Here is a 20,784-nt window from a genome sequence, read left to right as displayed (position 1 = left end):
GGTAAGTAAATTATAACATCAGACACCACGACGTGCTACACGTCATGCGTCTGATGCATCATATGACACGAGAACACACACGGTCAGTGTGCATGTGTTCAAATCACCACGGCAACCAAACGTGTAGGACGCTTAGAAAGAAGGAGAATTATATATAAAGGGTAACCTGAACGGACCAGATGGAACTTCAGTTGAATTTGTAAGAGCACACCAGCACCATCTACATAAATGCTCAATCAATAACATGGGTTGTATGCATATATACAGACATAGACAAATATAGTTTAAAATAACGCATAAATAACATGCACATACATACATATTAGATTAGAAAGTATGATCTATCCCTAACCTTTCCCTAGCCCAATAAAAAGGTAATACCTGGAACAATTTGTGCGGCACAAGAGGTTTTTTTGAACACCAATAAAATGGAAAAATGTGTATGACAAAAAATATATATTTATATATGTTTACCAAAATTTTGGATCAAAATGAAAAATTCCTCTTGAATAGAAATTTCCCCAATGTAAAAGGTGATAACGTAAAAAGAATATATATATAATTTTTTATTTTTTTTTAAATATACATATATACACACATTATTCTATGTACACACATATATACCTTCACAAATACATATAAGTGAAAAGTGTCAAACCAAAGAAGTGATTGTGCAAGACAAACACAAAGAAAATATAAAGTTAAAATATATGTGTAAAAATTACATTTTGTTAATCACAATAATGTGTGACTATGAAAGTGAAACTCATGACAAAAAAAGTTATATGATAAAGTAAAAATGACAATATGTATTAAAGTATCTGTGACAAGAATGTGTATTTCTACAATCAAAATTTATTTATATAAAATATGTGCCAAATATAAGCTGAAAAATATAAAAAATCTATGAATAATAATAAGATTTTGGACGCATGAGATACGCACACCAGTATGTATGTCATGCCATAAAAATGTCCATACATAAGGAAAGAGCAGAAAGAGGGAAAGAAAGGGAAAAGCTGCAAAAATACAAAATAAAAAAATAATGGTAAAAATTTGTCTGTTCATCTATATAGAACGATGTTGCAGGCGTTCACATAATTGTACAGAAGACCTCAAGGCGGACTTATGGATCATCAAGAATATCTGAAACAAACTAAAAGTAAAAATACAAAGTTAAAATTGAACACCCAATATCATTAACAGACACAATAAAAACACCCCACAGGAGATCTTAACACCACTTACAGGAATGCCGCAAAACCCAAGTTTTCACTCATACCCAATGGTTGGACCATTTTAAGTTTCCAAATACATCGGGCCTCTAAACGCAACAATCGCTCCATGGGGGACCCACCCCTCAGGTTCATTTTTACACGGTCAATACCCATGACACATTACGATTTAGAGTCACATCCATGATAAAAGAAAAAATTTTGAGGTAGAGTTTTTAAATGCTCCACCATTTCCTGTTGAGTACCCCTTGCTGCCTCAATACCATTCACATGCTCTCTCGTCCTTACTTTAAGGTCTCTTGTAGTCAAACCAACATATATCCTAGGGCAAGGGGACTGGGCACAGTAAATCACCCCTTTAGTATTGCATGCTATAGGCCATGTAATACTATACTTTGTTTTCCCTGCTGAGTCAAAAAATTACTCACTCGTGACAATATTCGGCAAGGCAATGCAACGGCCACATGGTGGACAACCCCAGCGTGGGTGGCTTACTTGCACTAAAAATAGATTTTGCTTTTGGGGGTTTATGGTAACTGTGAACCTGTGTGTCACGCAAGTTCCTCGCCTGTCTAGGAGCAACAGCAGATCTCAACGGTAAAACTTCCGATAGAATAGGATCCGTCCTCAGTACAGGCCAATATTTTGATAAACACTGTGTCATTTCCCCCCATCTATCATGGTAGGTAGTCACATACATGGTTTGTGTAGTCAAGGAATTCTTGGCTGCAAGTTGGAGCAATTGTAATCGTGTGGTTTTACGAGCTCTATGGTACGCCTTCCACACACATTTCTTGTTATATCCCCTATCCAAGAACCACTATTTCAAGATAGATGATTGTTTCATAAAATCTTCAACCGAAGAGCAGAGTCTCTTCATTCTAAGGAATTGGCCCGTTGGGATTGGCCAGATCATGTGTCTAGGATGTGAGGACGAGGCGTGCAAATACGAATTTACTGAAGTCTCTTTCCTATACACATCCGTCTGTATATATCCATTGCCATCACGCTTAATGAGCACGTCCAAAAAGTAAATCGCTGCATCGTCAAGCTTCCATGTAAGTCGGATATTTGAGTAATTCCAATTCAATTCTGTCACGAAAGAAGAAAATTAATCTTTAGTACCCTGCCATATTCCAAAATTTTTATGAACCTGGTCCAAAGAACGACCTAATTCATTGACAATATCTGATCAGACAAGAATAGGTCCCTCTCCCACAGCCCCAGGAACACATTGGCATATGAGGGTGCGCAAGCCACCCCCATAGCCGTGCCCTGGGGCTGCATGTAGAAGGAACCTCCAAAAGTAAAGAAATGATGCGTGAGCACAAATTCCAACATAGTCAGAATGAATTGAGATATGGAAGAATCCATATCCGTCATCCTCAAGAAATAGGATACTGCGTGTAAACCATCCTGGTGTCTAATGTTAGTATACAATGATTCGACATCACAGATGGCTAGCAACATGTCAGGTTCAAGATGAACTCCCTCCAATTTCTGGATCAAATCAGCAGAGTCCCTTAAGTAAGAAGAGAGACAGAAGGAAATGCACGGCGCCACATAGTGCAGGTAAATCCAAGGTGATAGAACATATAGGTAGAAACAGTTGTATGCTCACCTATAATGGTTGCGCTAAAATACATGCGCAACTCAGATGTAAATCAATGGGAGGTCAAAGATGTGCTGCTGCCAAGATCCAGACCGGACGACCAAGAGGTCACCGCAACAAATAGGGCAATAAGCAGGAAAAAATTGATCATACACGGCACTGCTACAACTAAGATCAAAGGAGCACGGAGACTAAGCAAAGTAAACTGAAGCATTTAATTTTTTTTTTTAAATAATAATAAGGGCTACGCGTTTCGATGCTGGACAAGCGTCTTCCTCAGGCCATATATAAAACAAACAGATTTGCTCATTAAATACATTAAGATATTTGAAAAAAGCCGCCAAGATATAGAGGTCAAAGTGCAGCCGTGACGTCATTGCTGTGCTCAAAAATAATCTTAAATCTTTATTTCATAAACCCATTAAGGCATGGTGGAACAAGCCTTTCTGGAGAAATATCTACAGCGGGGTCTTCTACCTAGAGGACTCCGTATTCAGGTGTTTCCTTCCTATCTTGTGTAGGATGTCACTTTTGTGACATGATGGGAGGAGACCTGTAATATACCATCTAAGACCTTTATAGAATTGCTGATTGGTCTGGATAGGAAATAGCTTGAAACCATTGATACTGAAATTCAACTGACACAAACACAGCTCAAGGATAAAATGAATAATGAGGATTTTAAGAATTTCTCTCAGTTACTTGAAGCTGAAATGGACAAATGGGAGAAGAACTTACAGGACATTAAGACGCGCAAGTTTCAGCGTGATCAAAGATGGCGGAACCCGAGATCAGTGAATGGTGAGATGTCGAGATTGCCATCTGTATCTTCGGGTGGGTCTACGTCAGAATCTAGTTACACGTCACAGTGAGTGAGAACACGCAGTGGTGTGGACCCTAGACTACTTAATTAACAAAGCTACAGGGGCCATCAGAGACGCTGGACAAGCGTCTTCCTCAGGCCATATATAAAACAAACAGATTTGCTCATTAAATACATTAAGATATTTGAAAAAAGCCACCAAGGTATAAAGGTCAAAGTGCATCCGTGACGTCATTGACAGAAAAAACCACAGTGAACAATTTGTTCAAACATTACAAACCATTACAATAGGAGGACAAAACATCAGCATAAAAATGTATGAATGAAAGAAATATATAATTAGAAAAAAACAAAAGAATGTTCGAAGAAATAAAAATGATAAAACAGTACGTGAAAAACTCTGCAGTAACAATAAAAGTATACGCTAAAAAGATACAATGGATAATCCATAAGACGGTTTTAGTTATGATAAAAGATCTATATATATGTATAAAATCACTTACATCAATAGAAGGGGAAAGGGACCCCGAAAGCACCAAGACAGCTATCGCGCCCCTGATTGCACAGGTACACAGGCAGCACAGGAACGCGTCCCTGAAGTCAAGGCAGCCAGAAGCGGCTACGGAAGCCGAGGAGGGCCAAAAGGAGAAAGGGAGTATAAAGAGCGCTGCAAGAAAGGTGAGTAACAGCGGGATTAGTATGACAGATTAAGGTGTGACCAACACATCTGTTTTAGAGTTGGGCAAATCTTTATCTAGGGCATACATTACAGCAGATTCTAGGACAAAAAATGAATCATAAAATAAAACATGTGGCCGTAAGGCATAAAAAAAAAAAAGGGGGGCGTATATTGAAACATGCGAAATGTGTCTGAAAAGTATAAAACGCATACCAGATAACACCAATTGAATCGATAAGAAGATACACTTATTAATCAAGTGATGATTCAGAAATATCATTCAAACCTCATGGGTGCAAGGTAAAAAGTTTAAAGATCCAATAATTCTCTCGTTGTTTTAATTTATGGAATCTATTTGTAACATTAGGGGAAATATGTACAATAGGGGTAATAGTAATTGTGTTGAATTGGCAGTTATGTGTGGAAGCACAGTGACGTGAGACAGGGGCGTAAGTAGGAAAGTCTGGGCCCCATAGCAAACCCTAGACCGAGGCCCCCCCCCGGGTGCCACAAGCATCCCCCCTTATAAATAGTGCCCCTTGTAGAATATGCCATACAGCCCCCCTGTAGACAGTGCTATATAGCCCCGCCTATAGACAGTGTCACACCCCATTTGTAGATAGCGCCCCACCTCCCCCTTGTAGATAGTGCCATACAGCCCCCCCTGTAGATATTGCCATAAAGCCCCCACTGTATATAGCGCTATACTGCTCCCACTGTATATAGTGCCACACAGCCCCCCTCCCTTGTATATAGTGCCACACAGCCCTCCCTTAGTAGAAAGTGCAGCACGGCCCCCCCCCTTAGTAGAAAGTGCCACACACAGACCCCTGTAGATTGTGCCACACTCAGCCCCCTGTAGATAGAGCCCCACAGTCCTCCCCCTTGTAAATAGTGCCATACAGTTCCCCCTTGTGTATAGTGCCACACAGCTCCCCCTTGTGTATAGTGCTATACAGCTCCCCCTTGTGTATAGTGCCACACAGCTCCCCCTTGTGTATAGTGCCACACAGCCCCACTTTGTGTATAGTGCCACACAGCCCCCCCCCCTTGTGTATAGTGCCACATGGCAATGGCGCATCCGAGAAAGTTGTATCAGCCAGGGAGATGTCACTCAAACATGGAAAGGTGGGTATGGAAGCAGGACTACGTGACTCTTCAGGATCATACAGTGCTGATTAGAGGCAAAATAAACATTTACATTAAGTGACTCACCGGTGACGTCTCAGATTCTAGTTCTTTTCTTCTCCCTCCGTTCCAGACATCTATGATGGATTTCTTCCGGCCATGACTCATTTCTGAAGTTTTCCGCTCAGATGTCTTCAGCTTCTCATTTTGAAAACATTTCTGCACCTATAAACAAAGTTAAAATTCTCAACACCTCGTGCACCTCTAACTATAATAGCGCCATACACTGTGTCCCTGATTATAATAGTACCATACACTGTCTCACACACACACACCGTGCCCCCAGTAGATAGTGCCCCCATAGCCACCGTGCTGCCCTACATATAGCTTCCCCTATAGTTAGTGCTCCACGTATAGTCCACCTCTGTAGACAGTGCCCTACGTATAGACACCCTGTTGCTAGTGTCCCACAGGTAACCCACCCCTGTATATAGTGTCCCACATATAGCCCACCCCTATTGAAAGTGCCCTAAAAAATAGCTCCCCTATAGATAGTGCTCTACATATAGCCCACCCCTGTATAGTGAATCACATATAGCTCCCCCTGTATATAGTGCCCATATATAGACAACCCTGTAGCTAGTGCCCCACATATAGACCCCCCTGTATATAGTCTCCCACATATAGACGACCCCACTGTAGATAGAGCCCCCACTATAGACAATGCCATTAAAAGTTTTATGAGAAAAAAAAACTTTACATACTCACATGATCCCATTTCTGTTCGCTGGCGATGCAGATCTGCTCTCTTCTGAGCGTCGTCCAATGACGCTGATTGGCGGGGCAGAATGACTTGCCCCGTCAATCAGCACATTTCAAGCATGGAAGAGGCGCGATGATGTAATCGCGCCGCTAGCCACTCAGCGTCATTGTAAGGCCATTCAGCGCTAATGCATGTATTTGGCTATCGCTAGCACCGTGGCCCCATCCGGTGCTAGCGACGCCTACAGGCATGAGAGGGCCTGTGTCGCCCGGCCCATACTTGTTGGAGGCTCGGCGGCACAGGCCCCATAGTAGCGGCGATACTGCTGTAGCAGCCATAACGGCTGCTAGCGGCACCACCGAGCATATGGGGGGGCGTGTCGGCTAGCGGCACGGGCCCCCTCAAGCCACGGGCCCAGTAGCAGCCGCTACGGCTGCTACTGCGGTAGTTACGCCACAGACGTGAGACACTGTGCTTAAGGAACTTCTTGTTAACATTAAACCTATATTTATTAATCCTAGTACTCACCACTCTTGCAGCGCTCTTTATCCTCCCTTTCTCCTTTTGGCCCTCCTCGGCTTCCATAGCCGCTTCTGGTTGCCTTGACTCCAGGGACGCGTTCCTGTGCCGCCTGTGTACCTGTGCAATAGGCTGCGCGATAGCTGTTTTGGTGCTTTCGGGGTACCTTAGCCCTTCTTTTGACGTAAGTGATTTTATATATATAGATCTTTTATCCTAACTAAAACCGACTTATGTATTATCCGTTGTATCTTTTTAGCGTATACTTTTATTGCTACTGCAGAGTTTTTTGACGTACTGTTTTTATCAATTTTATTTCTTCAAATATTAGTTGTTTTTTTTTTCTAATTATATATTTTTTTCATTCATACATTTTTATGCTGATGTTTTGTCCTCCTATTGTAATGGTTTGTAATGTTTGAACAAATTGTTCACTGTGTTTTTTTTCTGTCAATGACGTCACTGATGCACTTTGACCTTTACACCTTGGCGGCTTTTTTCAAATATCTTAATGTATTTAATGAGCAAATCTGTTTGTTTTATATATGGCCTGAGGAAGACGCTTGTCCAGCGTCTCTGATGGCCCCTGTAGCTTTGTTTATTAAGTCATCTAGGGTCCACACCACTCCGTGTTCTCATTCACTTTGACGTGTCACTAGATTCTGACGTAGACCCACCCGAAGATACAGATGGCAATCTCGACATCTCACCATTCACTGATCTCGGGTTCCGCCATCTGTACATCCAATTAGAGGACAAATCACTTTGATCACGCTGAAACTTGCGCGTCTTAATGACCTGTAAGTTCTTCTCTAATTTGCCAATTTCAGCTTCAAGTAATTCTTAAAATCCTCATTATTCATTTTATCCTTGAGCTGTGTTTGTGTCAGTTGAATTTCAGTATCAATGGTTTCAAGCTGTTTCCTATCCAGACCAATCAGCAATTCCATAAAGGTCTTAGGCCCCATGCACACGACCGTGCCCGCAATCACGGCCCGCGATTGCGGGCACGGCCGGCCGCTGACTGACAGCCGCATTTTCGGGCCGTGCTCCCATACAAAGTACGGGAGCACGGCCCGCAAAATGCGAAAGAACGGACATGTTCCATAATTCCAGGAACATTTCCACGGCACTGACACCCTTCCGTAGTGCTACGGAAAGGTGTCAGTATTCAATGAAAGTGAATGGCTCCGTTTTTGCGGACCGCAAAAACGGAGGTTTTTTGCTGTCGTGTGCATGGGGCCTTAGATGGTATATTACAGGTCTCCTCCCATCATGTCACAAAAGTGTCATCCTACACAAGATAGGAAGGAAACACCTGAATACGGAGTCCTCTAGGTAGAAGACCCCGCTCTAGATATTTCTCCAGAAAGGCTTGTTCCACCATGCCTTAATGTTTTATGAAATAAAGATTTAAGATTATTTTTGAGGGCAGCAATATTCCCACGGGTGTCAAGATATCCCCCTGTGGTTTCATCTCTGAAAACCATGTCAAGTTTGGTCAACCAGTTTCACTCCCTGGCTTCAAAGTCCATATCGGTGGACCTCCCGGAATCTGCAAAGACAACAGATAATAAATACACTAAACCAATATGGAGGACAAGCACAAATCCCGTCTTGGTCATAATCTAGTCAATATGTCATGAATCATATATGGGGGAAGGGCATATGTAAGCCCAATACTAAATCACCGCTGATAACTCATTCAAATGATAATAATGACCTACAAAAAGAGTCAATACCACACCATTACTATAAATCATATAAATTTTATTGTTTACAAACACATAAAAATACATGGAAAATATATCAAAGATGATTGACACAGCGTGTTAGATGGATAGGCCATCAATAGCTTATGGGTCGGGGTCCAACTCCCGGGACCCCCGCCGATCAGCTGTTTTGAAGGGGTCGCAGTGCTCGTACTAGCGCTGCTTTCCCTTCATTTCGTCTTGCTCACTGTGAATGTTCGACACGCATTTAGTGGCGATTCAGATTTATTGCAGCCATTTCTCCTATTAAATGGAAGAAAAGGTTGCAATACCTGTGAATCGCCACTAAATGTGTGTCGAACATTCACAGTGAGCAAGAACAAATGAAGAGGAAGCAGCGCTTCAAAAAGAAGAAGAAGCTGCTTCAAAACACCTGACGGGGGTGGGGGTCACGGGGATCGGACCCCGACCCATCACCTATTGATGGCCTATCCTGATAGGCCAGCAATTTTTATAGGCTGGAAAACCCCTTTAACCTCTTTACAGAGAGTTAACCCCTTCTCTATACTACCCTAGACCATCAGAGATGATTTTATTAACCCCTTCACTGCCCTAAACCACTAGGAATGTAACCCATCACAGCAGGGGAAATTCAAACTATCTGGACATTTTCCGGATAGATCAGAGTGAAAAATATTTGGTATAATATTAGTAGTGGGTATGTTGGCAGAAGGGGGTCCACACTCTTTTCTTGCACAGGGGCCTTCAGTTGTCTCTGTCTACCCCTGATTTATAGAATAAGAGCAGAGATCTGAAGCTTGATTTGCTTTGAAATTTTAAGACATTACAAACTCTAAGTCCTAGGTCTACAATCTTGATAAAATAATGCAAACAATGAGCCAACAAGAAGACAAGCGTACAATGGCAATTCACATATTAATGTACCCTGATAGTATCTTCTGCAGCTTTTCATACATTTAAAGACCTAAAACAAAGCAGTGGCCTAGATTCAGGTGTATTTTCATTCCATTCAGTGTGAACATTCATACCTGACAGCTAGAAGAAATCCAAATGTCTGTTTCCCAAATTGTCTCTTTCATGCATAACGCCCTCAATAAGTAAGATACAAATCTATCATCAGTCTGTTCATGTGACATTATTATAAATGAGCTTATAATTACAATTCTGAGTTAAATGTAAAAGATGTAACTGATGAAGGTTCTTTCTTTCCGAGAATATATTACTGTGAACCCCGGATCTGATTCATCTTCCACACAGTCATCCTTCATCGAGAGTGTGAGAGTGCATTTGTCAGCTAGGTTTTCTTGCTAGGATAATGACACTTTTCACAGCAACCTACAAATCTATTGTTCTAAATATGACATTCATGAGAGTAGAAAGAAAGACATCTGCCTAAGAAACTATGTTTGTTTAAAAGTTCAAGACAAAGTATCTATTGATCAGATGGTTTGAAGTTTGCAAAAGTGGAAAAAGGTGTAATTTCGTAATTAATCAAAACCATGGTGTGAACTGCCAGTTTTACACTAGGCAATAGATCACCTTGTGCTATTTATGAAGCAACATGTTCCTCTGCACATTTACATCTTGCTTTGTTAAAAATAAAATAATGATTCTTGTTTATAAAGAAGAATTGAAATTAGTAGAACATGCATGTTTATTTCAAAGGGGAGATGAGCATAAACCACTGTTAGACACCGCTGGCAGCGCATTATGGCCAGTGGAAACAAAGGATCGGGCATGGTGAAATCCAACATGCTTAATCTCTCCATTGCCGACATCTGCCATTGGGGGACATATACATTAAATCATTGGCTGATTAGGCAGAAATCGTCGGATTCTACTGACTTTTAACTCTTGTGTATGGCCAGCTTTGGATTATAAATACTCTTAAAATCAAGTTTCCAGGAGGTCAGGAAAAAGATCGGCACTGCTATGGCTCTTGGAGCACTATGATTCCCAGCACCATACACAGAAAACAATTCTCAAGTGGGTTCAATTCAATCCACAACAAGTCATGGCTTGAGCTCCACATTCATACTGCTTTTTTTTTTTTTATCAAATATTTTTTATTGTGCATTTTCAATGAATACAGTAACATACACAAAAGAAAACCCCCATTCCCACCCATAACCCCCCCCCCCCCCCACCCTTTCCACTCAACCAAGCAGCCAGAGAAAACAAGAAGGAAAGGACCATAGCAATGACACAGGAAGTTCCCGCCACGCAGGGCAGACACATATACAGTTACATTAATCATCAGAAAACCATTAGCTCCCCATTTGTCAGAGGGTAACTTAGCATATGTAAACACAGAGATATTTAAACACAGAGATATATTCATACTGCTTTTACTTGTATTGCAGCAATAAACACGAAAAACACCCCACTGAATGGTGAGTGCCATGGAATTCTTCTACCCATATTGTTGTACTCTTAAAATCAAAGTAATCAAAGTGTTGTAAACTAAATACATCTTGAAGTGTTCTTGAGCAGTGGGATAGCCAGATTTTCTTCCTATGTGATTGTGTTGCACATTAATAATGCTTGGTGCAAATGTCATACATTTGCAAGATTAACTATGATAAATGGTTATAGGTTAAGCTATAATGACCCTTTCATACCTTATTCTTCTTTGCTCTGACCATAACATAGGTTATGGCTTTTTTATTTTTTGGAAAATATATCATGTACATAATTGATGCCAAGTATCCCATTGAAGCCAAATTGCAACCAAAGCAGCTAAAGCACATTATGATAGACCTCATGTATCAAAAAAGTCATCTTGCCCATAACAGCCAGTCAGATGTGTATTAATTCAGGAAGAATAGCTGTATAGATCATGAATCAACATGAACACAGGTCACCTCATAATTATGATCTTCAAAAAACAAACTGATCAAAAAGATCCTGCATATACTTATCCCAAAATTTGCATGTCTCTCTAAATAAAACCCTATCATTAAAATAAATTGTGAACATTTTTTTTTGCCAACAATTACATCTCGGCCTTGGATGCCATGCTTGATTGTTTATCACATTTTAGTAGACAGATATACAAAGGAAGGAGAAGAACGAAAATCTCAACTTCTAGGACCTGGAAAGTGTAAAAAAAAAAAATGAATCCTCAAATAATAGTCAATTTATTCATTTGTATTTTGAAACTTCAGGTTTTATATTGTATTTTTCAGTCCCAACATAGAACGTGGGACTGAAAGTAAATCTGATTGCTTCATTGATATTTCTGTTCCTTTTACTTAAAGGGACAATGTCATGATTTTTTTTTAAATTAATTTATGTGTTTTTATTTAATAAAATAATATATTGACTTTATTTATTTTTTCACACACAATGTTTTTTTTTTATTAACTCTTTCTTACTGTGCTTTGGGCTGCCATGTTTTATTTAATCTGTGTATGCGTCTGTCACGAAGGGTCTGTGGACCCACTGGGCCGTACCGCCTTGACGGTAAGGCAGCTGGCCAACAGGGCGCAGATGAATGTCTATAGTTCGTATAGGTACCTGTGGCAGCTCAGACAGCAACAGGGCAGGCTCGGCTTTGACTATGCAGCAGGAAGACGTCTGGTGAGGTGAAGCAGGTCAGATGTGGAATACAGCATGACACGACTTTCGCATCAGCACAGTGCTCGACCAGGATGGTATGGAATGCAAGGAACAGGAACTGGAACAGGTACAGGAACAGGAAACACTACGAAGCCATCACATAGACAAACTAGGAAACATCAACAATGCCCAGGCATAGAAGCAGCGGGCTGGACCCCTCTTATAGTCCAGGGTACTTACGGGTCAAATTTCATCAAAAGTCCGGTACGCACGCTGCCCCCTACGGGATCCGGCTGAGGTGAGTGGAAGCGGGTGCTGGCATCTCCTGAGGAGGTGGCTGGGGCCAGTGCTTGCCAACTCGTGGCTGCGGCTGTCAGGAGGGGATTTGAGCTGACAGCCCACAGCCACAGACATTACAGTATCACCCTCTTATGCTCCCTCTTCTTGGGACCAGAGCGAGAGAGAAACTTCTTCAGAAGAGTAGGAGCATTGAGGTTCTCCTCTGGCACCCAAGCCCTTTCTTCAGGACCAAACCCCCTCCAATCCACCAAATAAAAGGTCTTTCCTCTCACTTTTTTGGTGTCCAGGATCTCCTGAACCTCAAAAGGTGTCTGAAGGGCTGCTGGAGGCAACCCCTGGGCTAGGAGTCTTGGTGTAGCAGTTCAGAAACACCGGCTTCATGAGGGAGACATTAAAGGAGTTGGGGATCTTGAGGGTAGGAGGCAGCCGAAGTTATAGGCAACAGGGTTGATCTGCTGTAGGATCTCAAAGGGTCCGAGGAACCTGGGAGCAAATTTGCATGATGGCACCCTTAGTCGGATATTCCTGGAAGACAGCCAGACCCTCGTGCCAGGAAGAAACTGAGGAGGCTTTCTTCTCCTTGTGTCAGCCTTCCGTTTCATGCAGTGGACTGCCATTAGGATGGAGGATCGAGTCTGCTGCTAGATCTGTAGGAGGTCTCTAAAAGCGGAGCCAGCCGCTGGAACCTCGGAAGTATTGGGCACCGGGAGAGGAATTTGTGGGTGCTGGCCGTAACGTAAACAAAAAAGAACGGTGTATTCCTTGTGGACTCGCTGGTGTGATTATTGTAGGAGAAATCAGCCCATGGGAGCAACTGCACCCAGTCATCATGCTGCTTGGAAATTAAGTGGCGAAGGTAGTTCTCCAAGATCTAATTGATCCTCTCGACCTGACCATTGGACTGAGGATGGTAGGCTGATGAAAAGTTCAACTTCACACCGAGGAGTCCGCAGAGGGCTCTCCAGAACTTTAAGGTAAACTGAACCCCCCGATCAGACACAATATGCTGCGGCAAGCCGTGCAGGCGAAAGATGTGTTGGATGAACAGCTTGGCCAGCTGAGGAGCAGAAGGAAGACCGGTCAGAGGAACGAAGTGGGTCATCTTCGAAAATCGATCCACCACCACCCAGACAGCACTGCATGCAGCAGAGAGAGGCAGGTCCGTAATAAAGTCCATAGCTATATGCTGCCATGGAGCATTGGGATCAGGTAATGGCTGGAGCAGACCAGCAGGTCTGGAGTGAGTGACCTTGTTGTCTGCACATACAGAACAGGAAGAAACGAAGTCCATAATGTCCTTGGGCAGCGTGGGCCACCAGAAATGACGAGAAATCAGATCCCGGGTCTTACGGACTCCCGCGTGACCTGCCGGTCTAGAGGAGTGTCCCCAGCGGAGGATTCTTCCACGATCAGCCAGGCTCACAAAAGTCTTCCCTGGAGAAATGTCCCCAACTTGCAGGGGATTGACAGAGATAATTCAAGACGGATCAATAATATTCTCTGGACTCTCCAAGGTGTCTTCCGTCTCGAAAGACCTGGACAAGGCATCGGCCCTCACATTCTTGTCAGCCGGGCGATAATGGAGCTCAAACTGGAACCCTGTAAAGAACAGTGACCACCTGGCCTGAAGATGGTTCAGCCGTTGGGCCGTCTGGAGGTAGGTCAGATTCTTGTTGTCTGTAAAAATTAGGATCGGATGAGCTGCGCCCTCTAGTAGATGTCTCCACTCTTCCAGGGTCAATTTGATGGCCAGTAACTCCCGATCCCCAATCGAGTAGTTGCGTTCTGCGGAAGAGAAGAGCTTAGAGAAATATCCACATACCCTTGACTTGCCCTTGGGACCTGTCTGGAACAGGAGTGCACCAGCACCGACAGAGGATGCGTCCACCTCCAACAAGAAACTGCAGAGAGACATCAAGATGATGGAGGATAGAGGCTGATGTGAAGGCACTCTTCAGGCTATTGAATGTGGACTCGGGAGTCCATACCCTTTTTAGTGAGGTTAGAGATGGGAGAAGTCAGTAAGGAGAAGTTTGGAATAAACTGCCTGTAAAAATTATCGAATCCCAAAAAGCGCTGTATGGCCTTCAAGCCTTGGGGACGTGGCCATTCCAGAACAGACTTTACCTTCTCAGGATCCATCTAAAGACCTCGATTCGAGATGATGTAGCCCAGGAAGGGTAGAGCATCTCTGTCAAACACGCACTTCTCCAACTTGGCGTACATACAATTCTCCCTTAATCATAGCAGAACTTGGCGGACATGTCTCTGGTGCGTCATAGGATCTGGAGAAAAAATCAAGATGTCATCAATGTAGACTACTACACAAACATAGAGGAGGTCACGGAAAATGTCATTCACAAACTCCTGGAAGACCGCGGGAGCACTACACAGGCCGAAGGGCATTACTAGATACTCATAGTGTCCATCACTGGTGTTAAATGCAGTCTTCCATTCATCACCCTGGCGAATCCGGACTAGGTTGTAAGCCCCACGCAGGTCTAGTTTAGAAAAAATATTGGCACCACGTATACGATCAAACAGTTCAGACATCAGTGGCAAAGGATATTTATTCTTCACCGTGATCTGGTTGAGACCTCGGTAGTCGATACAATGACGAAGAGAGCCATCTTTCTTTTTGACAAAGAAGAACCCGGCTCCTGCCGGGGAGGAAGACTTTTGTATGAAGCCCCTCTCCAAGTTCTCTTTCACATAGGCGGACATGGACATAGTCTCTGGCAAGGAGAGAGGATATACCCTACCACGGGGAAGGGATGCACCAGGAATCAGCTCGATAGGGCAGTCATACGCCTGATGTGGAGGCAATGTCTCCTCCTCCCTCATGCTGATGACATCCGAAAATATAGTATTATTACTCTGCAATCCTGCCAATGACCGGGGCAGTGAAGGCTGAGCCCAACGAATCTGCACCAGGCAATGGAGAACCTTCCCAGAATTCCAGTCCAGGACTGGGGTATGCAGTCGGAGCCAAGGCATGCCCAGCAACACAGGGTTAATGGCTTTGGATAGCACAAAGAAAGGCAGAAGTTTGGTGTTAAGGGCTCCCACTTGGACAATCTAGGCGGAAGTCCATTCTTACACAAGGATGTCACTCCTAGCAACCCTAGGTTTTGGGATCTTTGGGGACACAGGCGCACGAGATGGCCACCGAGGCTGCAATAAACACAGAGTCCAGACGTGCGTCTGCGTTGTCTCTCCTGGATGGATAACTTACACTGGTCCATTATTACCGAATCCTTAGGAGGATCGACATCTGAGGACAGCAGGGGTTGCTGCAAGGTAGGAGCCAGACTGGGAAGGGCTCCCTCCCGTCGAACCTCTTGGAGGCATTCTCGGATCCGTATATCCATCCGGGCAGCCAGAAGGATGAGGTCATCCAGGGTAGACGGCAGATCCTGAGCGGCAAGTTTGTCCATAATTCTAGAAATCAGTCCATGCCAGAATGCAGCCACCAGAGCCTCATTGTTCCATAACACCTCTCCCGCCAGGGTGCGGAAGTGGATGGCGTACTCACTCACGGAGGTGTCTCCTTGGCGTAGGTTAATCAAAGAGGCCACTGCAGATGAGACCCGTCCAGGCTCCTCAAACCCCATGCGAAAAGTCTGGAGGAAGGCTGAGAAGTCACGGGTCTCTGGTCCTTGTCTCTTCCAGATAGGGTTCGCCCATGCAAGAGCCTTGCCAGTGATGAGAGAGATGATAAAAGCGACCCTTGCGCCATCAGAGGAAAATGTCCTAGCATACAGGCTGAAGTGGATCTGGTACTGATTCAGAAATCCACGACAGGTACTTGCTTCTCCATCATAGCGGTCAGGAAGTGGCAAAGAAACACGCAGGTCAAGATCGACTTACCTGCAAACGCTGATGCTGCTGCAGAATCAACTGTAGCCTCTGGTGCCGATGTGGCCGTCACGATGCAGGACCTGTGAGTGACGTCACAGATCTGCACTGTCACAAGCTGGGCGTTCTGAAGAGAAGAGGATGTTACTTCTCATCAGAGCGCCCAGCTAGTGAAAGTATTAAAAACGCCCCGATGTACGCACATAATACACACCCACTTGGACTTTTACTTTTAAACACACCCACTTGGACTTTTGCAAGCCTCATTTGCATAACTACAAAAATGGTCATAACTTGGCCAAAAATGCTCGTTTTTTTAAAATAAAAACGTTACTGTAATCTACATTGCAGCGCCTATCTGCTGCAATAGCAGATAGGGGTTGCAAAATCTGGTGACAGAGCCTCTTTAAGCAATCTTTTCTGACAGGTACAGTAAAAGAGAGACACAAGGATTTGTCATGTAATATGACAAATAATGAACCTTCCCAATCATCAAAAACTCTGAACCATTGAGAAAAAACATCAGACGAGCTCTACCATTGACATGTATTGGTGACTTAATCTGATGAAATTGAATGAGAATAGTGAACATACTACTCATTGATTTTCAGTCAATATCTATGACTATCTGAAACCATCTACACCAAAAGAATTGTTTCTCTTACAGGACACTGAGGTAATTTGAAATGATGGTGCACCAATAAAAAAAAAAAATGAACAAAATTAAACAGTAGGGAACAGTAGTTCCGTGGGGAGGCAGGGACTCTTTGCATCATAAATGTCTATGTCACCTGTACCCTGGTCAGGCCGGGAAATACAGCCGACGCTCGGACCGTTTTTCATGGCCCAATCTTAGCCGTGTGTAAGAGGTGAGAGGGAGCATAAAAATAGTTGTAACCTACATAATGATTTGAGGGCATGTCAATGTTTTTGCTCATTTCTGATCTAACTAGAATGATATACTGAGTGCCTTTCATTCTGATGGGAGTATACATATATCAAGTTGACATCATATAAAGTTTCAGGCTCAGCTGTCCTCTTTTATCATTACTGATATGTGTGTCTATCGCTGAGTGACTTTAATGAGAACAAGAAGGTCAACATTAAACCAGTAGAGAGACTACATAACACTTCCTCTCACCTATTCACTTAAGAATCCATGTATTCACTTTGTCACTTCCTCAGTTTTCCTGTTCCCTGCATCTTCCTTTCATATACACCCTCTTCACCAAGAATGACATCAGCTGCCCCTGCTGAGTGCTCTTCGTTTAAGCATAGCGAAGGAGCTAGGCAAACACAAGATGACAAAGCACTCACAAAACTCATTTGGCTATTACGTTTACAGACTCTCCAAAGCTAAATATATTTATAGATAGATAGCTAAAATTTCTGAAGAAAAGCAAGACTCCAAAGGCTTATAATGAAAAACGTAAAGTTTTATTTACCCATATGTACCAATATGAAACATTTCAGCCCTCACGCAGCCAATATACTTCCACGTTTTTTAATCACAAGTCTTTGTAGTGCTGCTTTTACTCAGATGGATCAGGGTTCTGGAGATTAAATGTGACCATGCATATGAAATAACTATTAGCAGAATGCTTGTTCGGCCAATGGCTATCTCTTCCGACTCCACCATAAGCATCCATCCACACTCAACTTGGTGCAGTGTGCATATTTATTTCCATGAGGAGAGGGGAATAAGCTGCTGCAAGACCCATTTTGCAGTGGCTTAACTCCCGCAAGAACAAAGGATCCTGCATGTTAAAATCTAACGTGCCCGATCCTTTTTCTCCCCCAACATCTGCCATCGAGGGAGAGCCGGGAGGCCCCTGTACACATTGGATCGTCATCCATTTTCACCGAAATTGGCAGGATCAGCCAAGTTATATTGTTGCCGCTACACAACCCCAGCAGACCAAAACATAACTGGTATCCTATTTGTGTTCAGCAGAAAACAAGTAACAGGGCCATATTAATGTACATAGGAAATTAGACCTGTTTAGTATGGCCTTACAGGATGCAACCACACTATGAGACCCACATAGTAGTGAAATAAATCTAAATGACCTTACAGGGTAGAGCCACATATTGATGTAAAATAGAAGAAGGGCTCAGTAGCCCACATACCCCAACCTCAATTACATCAGCCACAGCGTTGATTTCCCTTTATTTCGGCTTGTTTCAGCATCCATATCTTAAAACTGAAAAATACTCAAAAGGTGGCCATTGGTTAGAAAGGTCCACATAATATTTGTGCAAACAATAATCTGGTTATGGAAGGAACTGAATGGCAGAATTGCTTTGTTACATAATTCTCCTCTTCATAGGCTCTGCTAAATCTCTGTACCATTCATAAAAATGATCTACTATGGGGTATTTGCACCTTTGTTTGTCAGCTGTTAAAGTTTTCTAGTTGTTGGCAATTTAATGAAGACAAACCCTGATTGTCTATAAAAGTTATATGCTGCAATATTAACATATACTCTATGATTGCACCTCCCCTATTCCTCCTGTTATGTAATAGGGTTAAAACAACAAATTACTTAAAGGGGTTCTCCAGTTTGGACAATCGCTACTAGTTACAAGGGAACACCGAGGTTACAGAAGTCAAGGAACCCTTTTCATGTAAAAACAAGTCATGACGTTCCTTGACAAAAGGACTTGGATACCAGGCGCTGCAGAGTTTTAACAACGCCTAGGGATTTCATTTGTGTAACCCCCGGATACGCCAAGTGACGCACAAATTACACTCACATAGCAACAATAGGGAAAGATATATACTGCTATTTTAAGTGGCTAGGATTGAAGGGTGCTCACTTGCCACTACAAGTTGGTCCACGTAGAGACTCCTAATTTATTGGCAATGCACACTTGTTGCCCCCCCCTGTTTTTACCACACCCGAGTTCCAGTAAGCCTTTTTAGTCAGCCCTGCGGAAATTCTGGAACACTTCTGTAGGAAACGCATTGGGGTGGACAGGTCTTAACAGGGGAAAAAAAATAGGGGCTATCACTCTGTTGCTTACAAAGGGTAGAATTAGGACAATAATATACACATTCTTTCTCACAGGAAAGCTATCTTTTCCATATATGAACGTCTAAAACATTGATGAATGGTCATTGCCCTAAAATTGATTGATGGCTTGAAGCTCATTTAAAGTTTATTTATTGTATATTTTAATATTTTGCACAAAATTAGATTATAATTATTTTCATTTATTATGAATTAAAAGTAAAGTTTTAGTTACTCTGTGCTCTCCAGTGATGATATAGCTACAATTGGCTTAATTGGAATCTGTCATCAGCGCTATCTAGGGGATGGCATTGTAACAATACCTGGTGTCTCGTTTAATTCCCCTGGTGCCCCAGTCAGAAGTGCCACTCTCTGCTCTGACAACTCTAGCGTCCCATCAGAGCAGAGGGAAAAGGCTGGCAGGGTTCTCTAAAGAGAAGCCAGGAGCACTTGCACATCAAGGGGCCCATCTCAGCGACACTTGCTACCATGGCACCAGGAGAATTAAATGCCGATTTCTCTCTGACTTGCATGACCAAGACAATGCCCTCCCCCTTCCCCTTCCCTCAAAAGTGCTGATAGATTTCCTTTAAACATTAATGGACTATTAGGAAACTCTAAAACAACAATCTGGGCTGGAGACTTTGGGCACATAACCTCTAATGGGAAGGGGTTATATACATTGTGAGTCATAATGAAGAAATAATGTGTCCGTTATGAGGGCTTCCAGTGTGCATTTTATAATTAGGGTATAGGAGGGTAATTGAAAAAGGGAGGATCCTGCAAGGCGCTCCTGCGTGGCTGCTTGTGAAGTATTGACAGTGATAAACGGAATAATAAATACATGTTTATTATAAAACAATGATGGCTACGCATTTCAACGCTGTACCAGCGTCTTCCTCAGGCCGTTAAAGTTACACACAATGAAAAGGTTTCTTATATAACAGCACAAATTAGAATACACAGGAAGGAACTAAAAGGGCAAAAGTCAAAGGGTGGCCGTGACGTCATGAAAAACATCGGTACCGAAACATGTAAAGCAAAATAATTCTCATAAGAACTGAAAAGTGATCACCATCGAAATTACATTAGAAGCCGTTTTATACATGAAATAGTGAAAGAATACATTCAACAGACACAGTTTAAAACTATTGATGAAGGGGATCAATAAAACACACATCCTGCCTATAAACACATGTTGTTATTAGTAAAAGCCCATTTGGAAGGTAAAAAAAGGGGATGAAGTATAAACCAAATAACGATAAATCGCTGATTGTGCGATGTAAACGTATAAATGGATGTTAAGGGTTGTTGGATCCAAGCAAATACAAATAAAAACATCTTTTTTCACTAGTGTCAATGATCTATAGAACATATTGTATCAATGGGAAGATTTTTTATTATTAAAAAATGATGAAATTACTGTGAAAGATAAGTAATTTGATATGTAGTTATAACATACAAATGGATGTTATGAGGAGAAAGCGCAGTTTCACTGATTCAAACAGCGCTGAGCGGCGTCTCTGTAGTCTAGCCAACCACCACAATTAATGTTGTAG

The sequence above is a fragment of the Rhinoderma darwinii genome, chromosome 1, assembly GCF_050947455.1.
Source record: "Rhinoderma darwinii isolate aRhiDar2 chromosome 1, aRhiDar2.hap1, whole genome shotgun sequence".
Taxonomy (NCBI): Eukaryota; Metazoa; Chordata; class Amphibia; order Anura; family Rhinodermatidae; genus Rhinoderma; species Rhinoderma darwinii.
Note: the sequence above shows the minus strand (reverse complement) of the source record.